General features: G+C 41.9%; 1 protein-coding gene and 1 non-coding gene across 7 annotated transcripts in view; one reads left to right on the top strand and one right to left on the bottom strand.

The window, feature by feature from the left end:
• Window positions 1-15,299, top strand: part of SIL1 (SIL1 nucleotide exchange factor) — a 276,662-nt gene that overhangs the window by 41,518 nt on the left and 219,845 nt on the right. For 3 of the 6 annotated variants that reach the window (XM_066272615.1, XM_066272610.1, XM_066272613.1), the window contains exon 2: window positions 13,690-13,848. The exons of 2 other annotated variants lie outside the window; for them this stretch is intronic. The gene's annotated coding sequence lies outside the window, so the exon portion shown is untranslated. The remainder of the gene's footprint in view (window positions 1-13,689; window positions 13,849-15,299) is intronic. One more of the 6 variants, XM_066272612.1, reaches the window with a different exon arrangement.
• LOC136336966 (U6 spliceosomal RNA) lies at window positions 8,498-8,601 on the bottom strand. Its single transcript, XR_010731698.1, has one exon. It is a non-coding gene; the product is annotated as a U6 spliceosomal RNA (small nuclear RNA).

The following is a 15,299-nucleotide window of genomic DNA, read 5'->3' as shown; positions in this document are numbered from 1 at the left end:
AGTTTGTTGATTTAAATTTACTTGTTCTTTATTTTAAATATTGTATTTGTTCCTGGTTTTTTTTTTTGTTTTTTTTTTGAACTTTAAAATAAGATATGTGCAGTATGCATAGGGATTTGTTCATAGTTTTTTTTTATAGTCCGGCCCTCCAACGGTCTGAGGGACAGTGAACTGGCCCCCTGTGTAAAAAGTTTGGGGACCCCTGCCTTAGGACCTGATATCTTTGGAGGGCTGTTTATTGTTTACAACACTGGGATTTGGGTAAGTGACCTTCACTAATATATTTCCTTATCTGTAAAATAAAAATGGTTATTTTATCTTCACCTTGTTTCCACGAGGCTTAAATGACACCTTATATGCCAAACACTTGACAGTGCCAAGTGTGTAGTTGTGCTAGTACTTAGTATTATTATTTATATACATATATATTATATGTTGCTATTACTATTTTTTAGCCATCTTCTGTCAAAGGGAGGAAAATAGTTCCTTAAGAGTTTGTTTGACTTGCGGCAGTTTCTCTCTCACCCCTATCCACCATGGCCCCCGCAGCCCTAAGATATTTGGCCATTACCCTCCACGGTCGGAAGTTGTGCCCTCAAGACCACCTTCTTACCAAGTCCTCCATTTTCCACATGGACTGGTCTTTGGGAACAGGCCTTACCCTTCAGATCGGAATGTTTGTGTCCCTAAAAATTTGTATGTTGAAGCCCTAACCCTCAGTATGGCAGTATTCAGAATAAGGAAGTAATTAAGGTTAAATGAGGTCATAAGGGTGGGACCCTGATTTGATAGGATTAATATCCTGGCGCGAGAGGGAGCACCAGCGAGCCCTCGCTCTGCATCCACACACTGAAGAAAGGCCATGTGAGTACATCGGGAGAAGGTGGCTATGAACAGGCCAGGAAATGCATTCTTACTAGAAACCAGATGGATCAGAATCTTGATCTTAAACTTTTAGCCACCAAAACTGTGAGAAAACAAATGTCTGTTGTTTAAGCCACCAAGTCAATGGTGTTTTGTTTTGTTATGAGGGCAGACTAATACAGGGGGTACAACCTGACTTACACCCAGTGAGGGAAGAGTTTGAAATCTGGAATTATTCTCATTTATCATTCAAGGCAGTTTACTGTGTTGCTGCTTTTTCATGGATAAGTGTAACTCCATAATGAAGCATGGAAGAATATTATTTTTACAGTGATGTTTAATATCTGATAACTATTAGCCAAAAGGTACGTCCCCAGTGAGATACTATAAATATATTTTATCCGTTCTATTACTTGCTATTTTATAAACTCACCCCTAAAGCATTTTAATCTTGTTTTTCCTACTTGTCTTCAAGTGACAAATTGTTCTGATTTGCAACTTTGGAGCATAATTACTGTATTCATTAATTTCTTTTCTTCCCCTCTATTTATTACTAGTTTCTTGAAGAAATTTTTCCCTTGATTTACACTAACCAAGACAGGTAACTTGATTTTTTTAAAACTATCCTTATTGAGCATTTCTACTTATTTATTCAATAAATATATATGTATATATTTAACTTATTGGCTTGAGAGAGAGAGAGAGAGAGATGGGTTTGTTGTTCCACTTATTTTATGCATTCATCAGTTGATTCCTGTATGTGCCCTGACTGGGGATTGAACATGCAGCCTTGGTATGTCAGGACAACATTCTAACTGACTAAGCTACCCAGCCAGGGCCAGGTCACTTGATTGAAAGAGTATTTTATAACACTGGGTTTTCTGGCTCCCTTGGCACACTGATAGGAGGGCTGTGTCAACATCTTAGCTGGTCTGAGCTTAGATGAAAAAGAGGCTTCTGGGGCGGGGGCTCTGTACTAAGGCTGTTTTATATGCTTTTTTTTTTTTTTTGTACTGGGCAAGGGGCAGAAGAGGCTCACTTAGTTTTCTTACCAGAGATTCAGTCATAGACATAGACATAAACCAAGCAAGTATTATGTACAGGACATTGTGCATGGCACTGTGGGGGACATGGTTCTTGGCTCACAGGGCTGTTTATTCAGTACATGCTGATTAATTTAATGTGTGACTGGACAGAGTGACCTTAGTATTCAGAGAGACTGAAGGGAGCAAGCCAGGGGCCAGTGACAGGGGACTAGTGGCTGGGTAAAGGGTGCTGTAACCTCCTGGAAATGTAACAGAATTGGAAGCATCTTCTTGAGGGCCATGATGGCCTTGCTCTTGGAACTGCAAGAGGAAGCAGCAGAGGAGGAAGGCTATGTTAAAGCATGGGTAATTTTGCATTTAGTTTTTTTTTCTGGTATTTTTGCCTTGTGAGTCCCCTCTTCTTTTCACTGTTCTGTGTGTTCTGTGTAAGTGCACATGTTTCATAAATGTGATCACCTTAGGCAGTTTAGGGAGGAGATGGAAAAATAGTAGTTTAGACAAGCTGGCTCAAGGTAGGGTAGAGACAGGGATGTATGTGAGTGAGATGCCTGGGAAAAGAGCTGAAGAATGTGAGAAAGCAGAAGCCAGAGGGATTTGAATTAATGTAGAACTGAATGGGAGCCCAGCTTATAACAGTCTATCTGGGCTGGATATGCAGGGAAGGAGCACAGGAGGGATATTTGTCTGTAAGAATGAGGAAGGATAGAGAGCCTGGGATATTGGGGGAAAGGGAACACTGGGAAGAATGGCTTAATTTTCTCATCACTGACACCCCATGTATCTCTTCATTATGACATGTGTCATGTCATGTGGCAATTATTTATATGCCTTTTCTTACAGAAAGTAGGAGAGGGTGCTTGATTATCTCTGTATCTCTTACTTAGTACTGTGTTGATCGTATAGCAGGTGCTGCACAGACGGCTGATGATGAACATGTTTGAGGTTAAGACCTCTGAGCTACCCAGTAAGGACTGAAGTATGAGGGGTAAGGGTAGGAAAGAGGGGAGATGATCAAATAATTGGCTTTGGTAGTGATTTAGGATAAAACTGAGAAGTGAGCCTAACTCAGAATCTAAGTCATCCTTCAAGAATTTACTGAACGTTGCTTTTGTGTCCTGTCGAGTTAGCTGGACACAGTGGATGTTGTCCCTGTTGTTATGATGCTTACGGCCTAGCAGGAGAGAAGGACAACTAAATAAGAATGTGTGCCCTGGCTGGTTGGTTCAGTGGTAGAGCGTCGGCCTGGTGTGCAGGAGTCCCGGGTTCGATTCCTGGCCAGGGCACACAGGAGAAGTGCCCATCTGCTTCTCCACCACTCCCCCTTTCTTTCCTCTCTGTCTCTCTCTTCCCCTCCTGCAGCCAGGGCTCCATTGGAACAAGGTTGGCCCGGGCGCTGAGGATGGCTCTATGGCCTCTGCCTCAGGAGCTAGAATGGCTCTGGTTGCAACAGAGCAACGCCCCAGATGGGCAGAGCATCGCCCCCCTGGTGGGCATGCCGGGTGGATCCTGGTCGGGCACATGCAGGAATCTGTCTACCTCTCCATTTCTAACTTTAGAAAAATACAGAAAAAAAAGTGTAATAAGTGCTATAGTCAGAGAAGTACAGGTACTGTGGCAATACTTAATCTGGGCTAGTGGCTAGAGGGCCTTCTAGCAGAAATGTCTTGTGAGATAAGTAGGAAACGTTTTAGGATGAGTAGGAATTTGCCAGATAAAGAGAGGAAACAGTTCTAAACAGAGTCCAACATGTGCAAAGGCCTGAAGGTGGGAGACAAGATATCTTAGGGCATTGGGAAAAAAGTGTTGTTTTTTAAAAATGATTTTATTTATTCATTTTTAGAGAGAAAGAGAGAAAAAGAGAAAGGGGGATGGGGAGAAGTGGGAAGCATCAATTTGTAGTAATTGCTTTCCATGTGTGCCTTGACTGGGCAAGCCTAGGGTTTCAAATCACTGACCTCACATTCCAGGTTGAATGCATTACCCACTGTGCTACCATAGATCAGGAGAAAAAAAGTTTCTTAAAGGCAATTTTAAACAGGGTCAGGAAAGCTGTGAAGCTAGAAACGATCTGGGCTGGATGGTGGAGGGCCTGAGTGTGGAAATTGGCCTTTATCCTGAGGGTCATGGAAAATCATTGAATGTTTTCAGGCAGGAGAGAGTAGGAGAAAATTCATGCTCTGGCTATAGAATAAGCACCCTACTGTTTAATGAAGGTATATACTTGTAATTTGCTGATCTCCTACCCCAAGATCCTTTGACTCTGCAGCAGAGTCTACCCATTTGCTCTAAATCACTGTCTGAGTGCAGGAGCCTGAAATGTGGATGGAGATTGCCATAGGCCTGAGTCCCTGGTGTTTGATCTTAGACCCAGAGCCCAAGGCTGTGTTGCTTAGTGTAAGGAGTTTCAGGACTGAAGCTCTCACCTCAGTCCTTTCATAGCAGCTTAAAAGTACTCAGCTACTGCACATTCCTCTATGCTGTGTTCTCAACAAATTGAAAAATTTTATAACAATGTCAAATCAATGGGAAAAGTTTTGAAAAGTAGGATTGAGAAATAAGGACGTCTTTCCTTTTCTCCCTGTAAAGGAATTTGAAAAATATAGATATTCTAAGGTATATTTAAAATATCCTTGGGGCTTCCTTTCCTTTCCTTTTTTTTTTTTTTGGTATTTTTCCGAAGCTAGAAACGAGGAGAGACAGTCAGACAGACTCCTGCATGCACCCGACTGGGATCCACCCGGCATGCCCACCAGGGGGCGACGCTCTGCCCACCAGGGGGGCGTCGCCCAGAGCCACTCTAGTGCCTGGGGCAGAGGCCGAGGAGCCATCCCCAGCGCCCGGGCCATCTCTGCACCAATGGAGCCTCGGCTGCGGGAGGGGAAGAGAGAGACAGAGAGGAAGGAGAAGGGGAGGGGTGGAGAAGCAGATGGGCGCTTCTCCTGTGTGCCCTGGCTGTGAATCGAACCCAGGACTTCTGCACGCCAGGCCGACGCTCCACCACTGAGCCAATCGGCCAGGGCCTTCCTTTCCTTTTGAAAGAGTTTTACATTAACCAAAAATCCGACAGAGATGCTTGTGGGAAGATAATTCCTTTTGGCTGAAGCTTAAACTTCACGTTGTGAGGTTTTTGATTTTCTTTTCGTTGGCAGTGGTTTAGGACCCAACTATGCAGTGAATCTCTTATGTGTCCCCTTTGTACCAACCTAACACAAACCAAATTAAGTCAATTTTCAGTCAAGGAGATGAATGACAGGTTTTTCCTTAGAAAAGAAACCACAAGGCCCCAAAGTACTGGATACAATAAAAAGTGAAGATTTCAGTAGCATGTGTGCCATTAGGCATAGCATTAATGTCAGAAAAACAGGAGGTGCTTTTAAAGTAGTAGTTGAAAATATGCCATCCCAGAGAGATGAACAAGAGTGCTTTTTCTCCCCTCTCCCCTCTTCTCTTTTGTAGTTTGTGCATGCTTCTGTTTTCAGCACCTTGCACAGTACATAGTACATGGGAGGTGTGGAGAGACATCTGAATGATGAAAGGATGGTTTTGAGCAGGTTCTTCTTTCTCTCCTGTTGCCCCTTCCCTTCAGCTCCTGAGCCTGCCATTTGTTCATTTCTTCGTCCATTTGTTCATTCATCAACATACATGTATTCCTTCTGGGCCAGTGATGGGAATGGGATGAAGGGAAGTTTCCATTGAATTGAGGCTCAGAGGCATGGCCAGATTAATCCTTCTTAAATACCTGTTTTGTCCTTTACTTTGGGAAATTGATTTCGAAGCTACTATCAACACTAACATTATCTTCTTGACAGTTGCCTTCTTCCGCCTGCTTTGGTGGAAGGAAATAGCTTCCCTTATGGTGAGGGAGGGTAGCAGAGTAGGGATGAAGACTCTTCAACTCCATGTATGTCTCATCCATGGGGTGGGGCTGTGGGGAGCCAAGCCTGCCTCATCTCGGATTTAATTCTCATAATCATAGGCCTGGCTGTGGGCTCCCAAGGCATTGGAATCTCCAGAGGATTCATACAAGGCACCAAACCCTCTCTGCAGCCCACAATTTAGTTGCAACTGTGATGGAATGGGACCCCTGAGTGCAGAAGATGACTTTTATTGAGAGTGTTTCAGAGGGGCTTAGAAGACTGGATTTTGGGTAGTCCAGAATCTCTGGGCTGAACAAACAAGAGATTCATTAAAGCTGTGTGCCTTCTGTTTCTTCATTGTATTATTCTGCTCAGGTCTTGCTTCATTGAAAGCCTACTTGAGTAGCCCTCCCCTGAGAGGTCGGGGGTGGCTTATAGCAATTTGGGAAGGAGTAAGGAAGGGAGATAGTAGATAAAATTGACAGTAGTTGATGATGGATGGTCAGGGGATGGAAGGGCAGGTTGGGAAGAAAGAAGTGAGGTGTTGAAGAGAGCTCTTGGGTTTCTGGCTTGTGCAGTAGAGCTAGGCAACTCTAGAGGATCAGAAATATGGTGGGAAGAGCATGAACTAATTATCTGTGAACTTGTTGAGTGTGAAACATGAGAGGAGAGGAGAGCAGGCATATCCTTTAGGGAGAGGTGGCATAGACTGTTTAGAATCTTAGTCTGCTTTCCTGTTCAAGTTATCTACTGGGTGGGGTTTTAGGGCACTGTGAGGGTAATACCGTTCAACTCCAGATTTTGTTTACTGGCTCTTTTTATTTAATAGATGCTGAGAATTTGCAAGAGCCAACAAACCACTGAACTGTCAGGCAAAGGAATTTGTTCCTAGGCAGAGTTCACAAACAGTGGTGCCCCTCTTATCTTAGCAGGTTTATAACAGGCTTCCTTTTCCCCACTCTAATCTCCATTTTACCAACAGGTTGTTCCAAAAAGAAGATTCTAGAAGTTTGCAATAATAGTGCAGTGAGCTATGTGTTTGAAACTCATCTGCCCTGTCTGGTAGAGTTCTTGTGTATCATGAAGCCTGTTGCTCCAGCTGTTGGAATAAATGCTCATTCCTTGTTTCATGCCTCTAGATCTTCAAACATACTCTTGTCTCTGGAATGCCTTTCTCATTGTCTTTGTTTGGCTGATTCTTTTTTTTATCATTAATTTTTTTTTATTATTTAAAGATTTTTTTTATTTTTAATTTATTGTGTTGACATGATTTCAAGTATCCCGCTCAATATGACACCCTCTACCCACTACATTGTATCCCCCAGGCCCCATGCAACATCTGTTCCAACCCCATTTACCCCCTTTACGTTCCTCACCCTCCCTTCATCTCCTCTTTCCCTGTGGGAATTGCTACTCTGTTGTCTGTATCTATGTGTTATGTATATATTAAATATAATTTGGCTAATCTTGTCACCTTTGATCTTGTCCCTTCTTCCCTCTTCCCTCTGACAGCTGTCTGTTTGTTCCCTGTGACCCTGCCTCTGTTTGTATTTTGTCCCTCAGTTTATTGTGTTCATTGGATTGTACATATAAATGAGATCATATGATATTTGTCTTTCTCTGCCTGTCTTATTTCACTTAGCATAATACCCTCCAAGTCAATCCATGCCCTCACAAAAGGTGAAATTTCTTTTTTCACGGCCACATAGTATTCCATTGTGTAGATGTATTACAACTTTTTTACTCACTTGTCCACTGAAGACACTTGGGCTGTTTCCAGATCTTAGCTATTGTGAACAATGCTGCCGTGAACATGGGGCTGCCTATCTTCTTTTGAATCAGTGTTTTGGGATTCTTAGGATATATTCCTAGAAGTGGGATGGCTCGGTCAAAGGGCAGTTCCATTTTTAATTTTTTGAGGAAACGCCATACTGTTTTCCACAGTGGCTGCACCAGTCTGCATTCCCACCAGCAGTGAGGAGGGTTCCCATTTCTTCATACCCTCGCCAGCACTTGTTTGTTAATCAAGGCCATTCTGGCAGGTGTGAGGTGGTATCTCATTGTGGTTTTAATTTGCATTTCTCTAGTGATTTCTGATGTTGAGCATTTTTTCATATGCCTATTGGCCATCTGTATGTCCTCTTTGGAGAAGTATTTATTCAGGTCCTTTGCCCATTCTGTAATTGAACTGTTTACCTTCCTGGTGTTGAGTTTTATAAATTCTTTATAAATTTTGGTTATTAACCCCTTATCAGATGCATGGGCAAGTATGTTCTCCCATTGAGTGGGTTGTCTTTTTATTTTGTTAATGGTGTCTTTTGCTGTGCAAAAATTTGATATAGTCCTATTTGTTTATTTTGTCTTTTATTTCACTTGCCTGAGGAGATATATTTGCAGAAATATTACTTCGAGAGATGTCTGAGAGTCTACTGCCTGTGTTTTCTTATAGGATTTTTATGGTTTTGCATCTTACATTTAATTAAATCTTTTATCTATTTTGAGTTTATTTTTGTGAATGGTGTAAGTTGGTGGTCTAGTTTAATTTTTTTTTTGCATGTACATGCCCAATTTTCCCAACACCGTTTATTAAAGAGACTCTTTACTCCATTGTATACTTCTGCCTCCTCTGTCAAATATTAATTGACCATAAAGGCATGGGTTTATTTCTGGGTTCTCTGTTCTGTTCCATTGATCTTTATGCCTGTTCTTATGCCAGTACCAAGCTGTTTTAAAAATATGGAATGCCTCACAAATTTGTGTGTCATTTTTGTGCAGGGGCCATGCTAATCTCTGTATTGTTCTGATTTTAGTATATGTGCTGCTAAAGTGAACACTAGCTGATTCTTTTTCCTCTTTTAATCTTTAAAGCTCACCTCTTCCAGGAAGTTCTCCTTGAACTCCATCTCCTAATGAAGATAACTGTTTTTTCCTACCTTAGAGCCCTCTAGCTATCTTTGACAAAGATATAACACTATAACCCTATAGTAGTTATAGTGCTTTACTCATCTCTCTTGCTCATCTGGAAGCTCCTGGAGGACAGGATTCCTATTAGTCTTTGTATCCTTAGCATTTGACAGATGTCTGGGATACAGCAAATCTCAATGAGTATATATTGGAAGATAATCTGCTGATTTGAGGTGGCTGCAGCTGGATATATGTTTCATAGTAGGCAATAAGGATTTCTTTTTCTTTTCATAGTGCACAGAATTTTGAGTTTTTGGTAGCTATATGGGACAATGAACAAGGTCTTTGAAAAAATATTTTTCTGGATTGATGTGGCTGTTAACCGCTCATCTGGAATTGAAATGGCTTTGGTGTGGGTGTGAAACTGCAGGTAGGAAGTGAGCAGTGTGGCTGGGCTGCGTGGGGTATAGTGCTGTTCTGTGTTTTTTTTTTCTGGATGTTCTCCATGTGTTTGTGAGCTATACCCCAAACATCTGGCTTCTCTGAAGTCAGGCTTGTGCCTAGTTGTTTATTAGAATGGTTGCTTTCAGGGTAAGAGTCTGTAATATTAACCAAGCTTCTTTTACCTTTTCTGTGTTGGCCTACCCAGGGACTGCATTGGCTGTTTTAAGGAGAGCTGCCACAAGTGTAATCCCTGAGCAGTGAGAGTCAGGATGGAATAATTGGGAAGAATTGTCTCCTACTTTGTGACAGAGCAGGCCCTTTAGGCAAAATAGAATAGGCGATGAATGACACAGACAAAAAAAGTAAGGTTAATTGGTAGTTTTGTAAGGAAACTAGAAAGAACTGGGGCCCTTGTTGTAAGGGTGAGGCAAGGGAGGGCCTTTTGGCATCTCTCACAGCTTTGATACTCTTGAAATTATAGTCTTCCTCATGACCCAGTGGGATGGGTTCAGAGCTCTTGCTACCCATAACAAGGGCTCCAAATGCTTACTAATCCTTGGCCAAATGAGCTCCGCCTGGAGGCTGATTGTGAGACTGATTATGTTCACCTGGGCAGGTAGCTGGCATGTCATCCCATTTTGTCAAATCTGATACTGTGAAAAGGCTACCTGGCAAAGTTGTCCTTGTGGAGCCCCTACTGTGGCAGCAGAGACTTCCTGGGATCCTGCTGGCATCCCTGTCATAAACTCATTCACTGGAACTCAGACCCTTTCAGGCTCCCGTCTAGAATGTTGCTGTTGGCTGAACTGTACCCCTGTCAGTCGCACAGCTGATGACTCCTGGAAGGCTGGGATTTGGTTGGTGGCATTTTGCAGAGCCCCCCGACCCTGCCAGCTGTCATGAATCCTGTCGTAGCCCTCTTGTGCATACATCCTTGAATGTCTCGTGATATACCACTCTTAAGAACAGATACCAGATGTCTCTTTTGGGTTTATATGTGCCCTTTTAAAAAAGATTACACTTGAAAAAATAAAGTGTAGCCTGGTTTGGCAATCTTCCATGCTCAGAATGTATTCGTCATGTTTTTGCTGCCCTGTGGAGACCAGGGATGTGGAGAGAAACCACCTTATCAGGAGATTCTAGAAAAAAAACAGGGTTCTGCTGGCACTTCTCCAGGAATATGGGCTTCTCTCCTTCTGCAGCCTGCCAAGGCCAGGGCCGGGGAACTTCTCCACAGGGCAATGTGCTCTGTGCCAGTGTCCAAAGGTCTTAAGGGATTTAATTAAACAACTAATAGATTAGGGCAGTGGTAGTCAATCTGGTCCCTATCGCCCAGTAGTGGGCATTCCAGCTTTCATGGTGGGTGGTAGCAGAGCAACCAAAGTACAAATAAGATAGATTTAACTATAGTAAGTTGTTTTATAAAAGATTTTTTCTGCCAAACTTAGTGAAAATCCGACATAAAGTACTTGGTAAGTAATTATTATTATATGCTTTAACTTGCTGTAACTCTGCTTTATAAATTTTATAGGCCCTGGCCGGTTGGCTCAGCGGTAGAGTGTCGGCCTAGCGTGCGGAGGACCCGGGTTCGATTCCCGGCCAGGGCACACAGGAGAAGCGCCCATTTGCTTCTCCACCCCTCCGCCGCGCTTTCCTCTCTGTCTCTCTCTTCCCCTCCCGCAGCCAAGGCTCCATTGGAGAAAAGATGGCCCGGGCGCTGGGGATGGCTCTGTGGCCTCTGCCTCAGGCGCTAGAGTGGCTCTGGTCACAAAATGGCGACCCCCAGGATGGGCAGAGCATCGCCCCCTGGTGGGCAGAGCTTCGCCCCATGGTGGGCGTGCCGGGTGGATCCCGGTCGGGCGCATGCGGGAGTCTGTCTGACTGTCTCTCCCTGTTTCCAGCTTCAGAAAAATGCAAAAAAATAAAAATAAAAATAAAAATAAATAAATAAATAAATAAATTTTATAAAGTAAAGTTACTTCCCTACTTTATAAATCACCATTTCTGTGGAACTGGTGGATGGTTAGATAATTTTACTACTAACAGAGATACAAAAGTGGGTAGTAGATATAAAAAGGTTGACTACCCCTGGACTAGGATGTTTTAAGTTAAAGTGTAATTTTGTAGATGTTAGAAGGTTATTTATTTACTTATTTTGCAAGAGAGGCAGACAGAAAGGGAGAGAGTTGAGAAGTATCAACTCAATAGTTGTGACACTTTATTTGTTCATTCAATCGCTTTCTCATATGTGCCCTCACTGGGGGGGATCCAGATGAGCCAGTGACCTTGGCCTTCAAGCCATGATGCTTGAGCTTAAACCAGTGACCCATGGGGTCATATGACCCCATGCTCAACCTGGTGACCCTGTGCTCCTGCTGATGAGCCTGTGCTCACAACAGCGACCTTGGGGTTTTGAACCTGAGACCTCAGCATTCCAGGTTGATGCTCTATCCACTGCGCCACCGCCTGATCAGGCAAGGGTTATTTTTTTTTTTTTTAAGATTTTACTTATTTATTTGAGAGAGAGAAAGGGGAAGGAGCAGGAAGCATCAACACCCATATGTGCCTTGACCAGGCAAGCCCAGGGTTTTTGATCGGGCGACCTTTTGATCGGACTTTGTTCCAGGTCAACACATTATCCACTGTGCCACCACAAGTCAGGTGGCAAAAGGATATTTAAGTATCAGTTAACTAGTGCTTTTTAATATTACCTCTTGAACTCAAGTTTGGTTTCTGTAGTTGACATAGATACTTGACAAACCCAAGTTTAGTGTGGAAGAGTGGGGCACTGTTGAACATGGACTTGAAGGAGGGGGGAGAGGAGAGAACATATAATTTACAGTTGCTGAAATAATTCAGCTGTTTCCCTTGCTGATTGCTCTCCTCTTCTGGACTGCTGATGCAGTGAATTGTTAATGGGTTGGGCTCTTGCTGTGCCAATCAAGGTTGGGATGAGACCATTTTGATTGGAATAAATTCTGAGATTGGGAGGAACACTTTAAATTTGAAACTAATGCCACATTTCTCCTCAATCCCAGCATAGGAGCTAAGCTTTGGGGTTGATATGAGGGCTACATCTTGTTGGGTGAAAGCAGGCACTGAACTGTGGAATGTTGTTGATTAGGTAATGAAGGAAAGTGAGATGAGGGTCCAGCCTACAGATCTGCAGACAAACGGAGTTGCTCATAGACAGAAAAGTTGATTCTGGACTGGTTGGTGAGCCCTTGTATTATTTCACTCCCTGAAAAATATGCTTTGTGTACGGGCTGTGGTAAGTAGCATCATTCTGGATTAAGGTGTTCATCAGCTCACCTGTTTATCTCTCCAGCCATGCATTCGTTCACTTATTTATCAGCCATACATTTATAGAATGCCTACTGTGTCCTAGACCCTGTACTAGCTAGGGGAGGAATAGTGGATGAGGAAGGAGTCCTTCCCCTGAGGGAGTATATATTTATAATACTGTTTGGTGGTCCCTTATGATAGCTACTTACAAAATTATGGAAGTACATGAAAGACCAACAAAATATCACAAATCAAACCCAGAAGGATGTAAAAATGATCATCTGACCAAATTGGGCTTATCCCAGAAATGTAAAGGTGGTTTCATGTTAGAAAATCCATGCATAAAATTTGTTACATTAATAGGTTAAAGGGAAAACTTTATGATTATTTTAGAAGATATAGAAAACATATGTGATAAAATTTAGCACCCATTCATGATAAAACCTTTTAGCTATTTAGAAATAGAAAGAGACTTCTTTGCTTGGATGTAAACTATCTACCAAAAAAAACTACAGAAAACATTTTTTGTTTCTTAAATATTTAGAAGAGAGACCAACATAATTAATGTACTCGTGCTCTTTATCTAGGTTCTGCAATTGTCAACTCATGGGCCACCTTATAGTGTTCTTTAGTGTGGTAAAATATATACAGTGTGTCCGTAAAGTCATGGTGCACTTTTGACCGATCACAGGAAAGCAACAAAACGATAGAAATGTGAAATCTGCACCAAATAAAAGGAAAACCCTCCCAGTTTCTGTAGGATGATGTGGCAGCATGTGCGCATGCGCAGATGATGACATAACACCATGTATACAGCGAAGCAGCCCACGGCCATGCCAGTCGAGGTGTGGCAGTACAGAGGAAAGTTCAGTGTGTTCTGTGGCTTGCTAAATTCGAATTTGTGACCAAAGTGCATGCAACGTGAATATCGGTGCGTTTATAACGAAGCGCCACCACATAGGAATAACATTACTCGGTGGGATAAGCAGTTGAAGGAAACCGGCAGTTTGAGGCCATCAGTTAGTGACGATTGTGTAGAGGCTATACGGGATAGCTACCTAAGGAGCCCTAAAAAATCTGCATGAGTCCACATCGAACTGCACTGAATAGGTATGAAACTGGGAGAGTTTTCCTTTTATTTGGTGCAGATTTCACATTTCTATCTTTTGTTGCTTTCTTGTGACCGGTCAAAAGTGCACCATGACTTTACGGACACACTGTATAACATAAAACTTGTCATTTAAACCATTTTTCTTTTTTTTTTTCTTTTCTTTTCTTTTTTTTTTTAGAGAGAAGAGGGAGAGACAGAGAGGAGAGACAGAGAGAGAAGGTGGGGAGGAGCTGGAAAGCATCAACTCCCATATGTGCCTTGACCAGGCAAGCCCAGGGTTTCGAACCGGTGACCTCAGCATTTCCAGGTCAACGCTTTATCCACTGTGCCACCACAGGTCAGGCTAAACCATTTTTAAGTGTATATTTCGGTGGCATTAACTACATTAACAATGTTGTGCAACCATTACCACTACAGGCAGTCCCTGGGTTATGAACAAGATAGGTTCTGTAGGTTTGTTCGGTTGAATTTGTATATGTTAGAACAGGTACATTTACCTATTAAATACAACTTAGACAGATGTTTGTCTTAACATAGTATTTATTTTTACCTTTCTGTGCATATAAATACTTAAACATTTTCAAATCCAGCCTTCAACAATCTTTGATGATACAGAAGATGATGAACTTGTTGGAGAGGATGGGACTGGTGTTAGAGGGTCAGGGTTTCATTCTGATGCTGGAGTCAATTTCTTGAAGTAGGCATCAAGATGGTTTGTAAAGAGCTTTTCTTTTTCTCATCATAAATGGCCCTGTAGCATCTCAGGCCTTCTGTAACTGGACAATAAACTTTGGTGAACCTCTCTGTATCAGGATCTTGCTCCTCTAACTTTGCCATTCCTGCTTCAATGAGATGAAAAGGATCAGCTACCTCATTTGTGGATAACCTTTTTAGTTCTGGGGTTTCTAGGTCCCTGTTTTCTTCCCTAAATGCGATCATCTGCTCTAGTTCCAGTGAAGATTAGTTAGTTCTATGCCATGGGAGTCGAGTAACTCTATGATACCATTTTCACTGATGTCCATCTGCAGTTGATTACATATAGTCCTTATGGTGCTCCATTCATTAAGTACAAGTTGTGCATAAATTGGATGTTGATAACTCAGGAAGTTACTGTATGTACTTCTACAACTTTTTGCGTTACCTCGATGAACCCATTAAGCAATAACTTCCCATTACCTACTCTCCCCAACCTTTGGTGACCTCTGATCTACTTTCATCTGTATGAATTTGTCTATTCTAGGTATTTTATAGAGGTAGAATGATGCAATATTTGTCCTTTTGTGTGTGGCTTACCTCTTTCAGCATACTGTTTTCAAAGTTTATCCATGTTGTAGCATGCATCAGAACTTCATTTCTTTTTATGACTGAATATTTCATTTTAATGTAGATTAATAATAACTAATATAATAACTAATATATTACTAATATAATAACTAATAATATAATATAATAATACAAGAATAAACTGTGTTTCATGTACTCACAACTGTAAACCTCCTTTTGCCCAGCCCTGTATATACCACATTTTTAAAAATCTATCTATTTAAAAAATTTGTTCATCTGTTGATGGATACTTAGGCTGTTCCATCTTTTGACGGATGTGAACATTCACATACAAATATCTGTTTGAGTCATTTCTTTCAGATATTTGGGTATATACCTAGGAATGGAATTGCTAGGTTATATGATAATTATATGTTTAGCTTTTTAAAGAACTGCCAAACTTTTCCACAGTGGCTGCACCTTTTACGTTCCTACTGTCAAAGTACCAATTGATCTCGTGATGTC

The sequence above is a fragment of the Saccopteryx bilineata genome, chromosome 4, assembly GCF_036850765.1.
Source record: "Saccopteryx bilineata isolate mSacBil1 chromosome 4, mSacBil1_pri_phased_curated, whole genome shotgun sequence".
Classification (NCBI taxonomy): domain Eukaryota; kingdom Metazoa; phylum Chordata; class Mammalia; order Chiroptera; family Emballonuridae; genus Saccopteryx; species Saccopteryx bilineata.
This window is presented reverse-complemented; position numbering and strand designations above follow the sequence as displayed.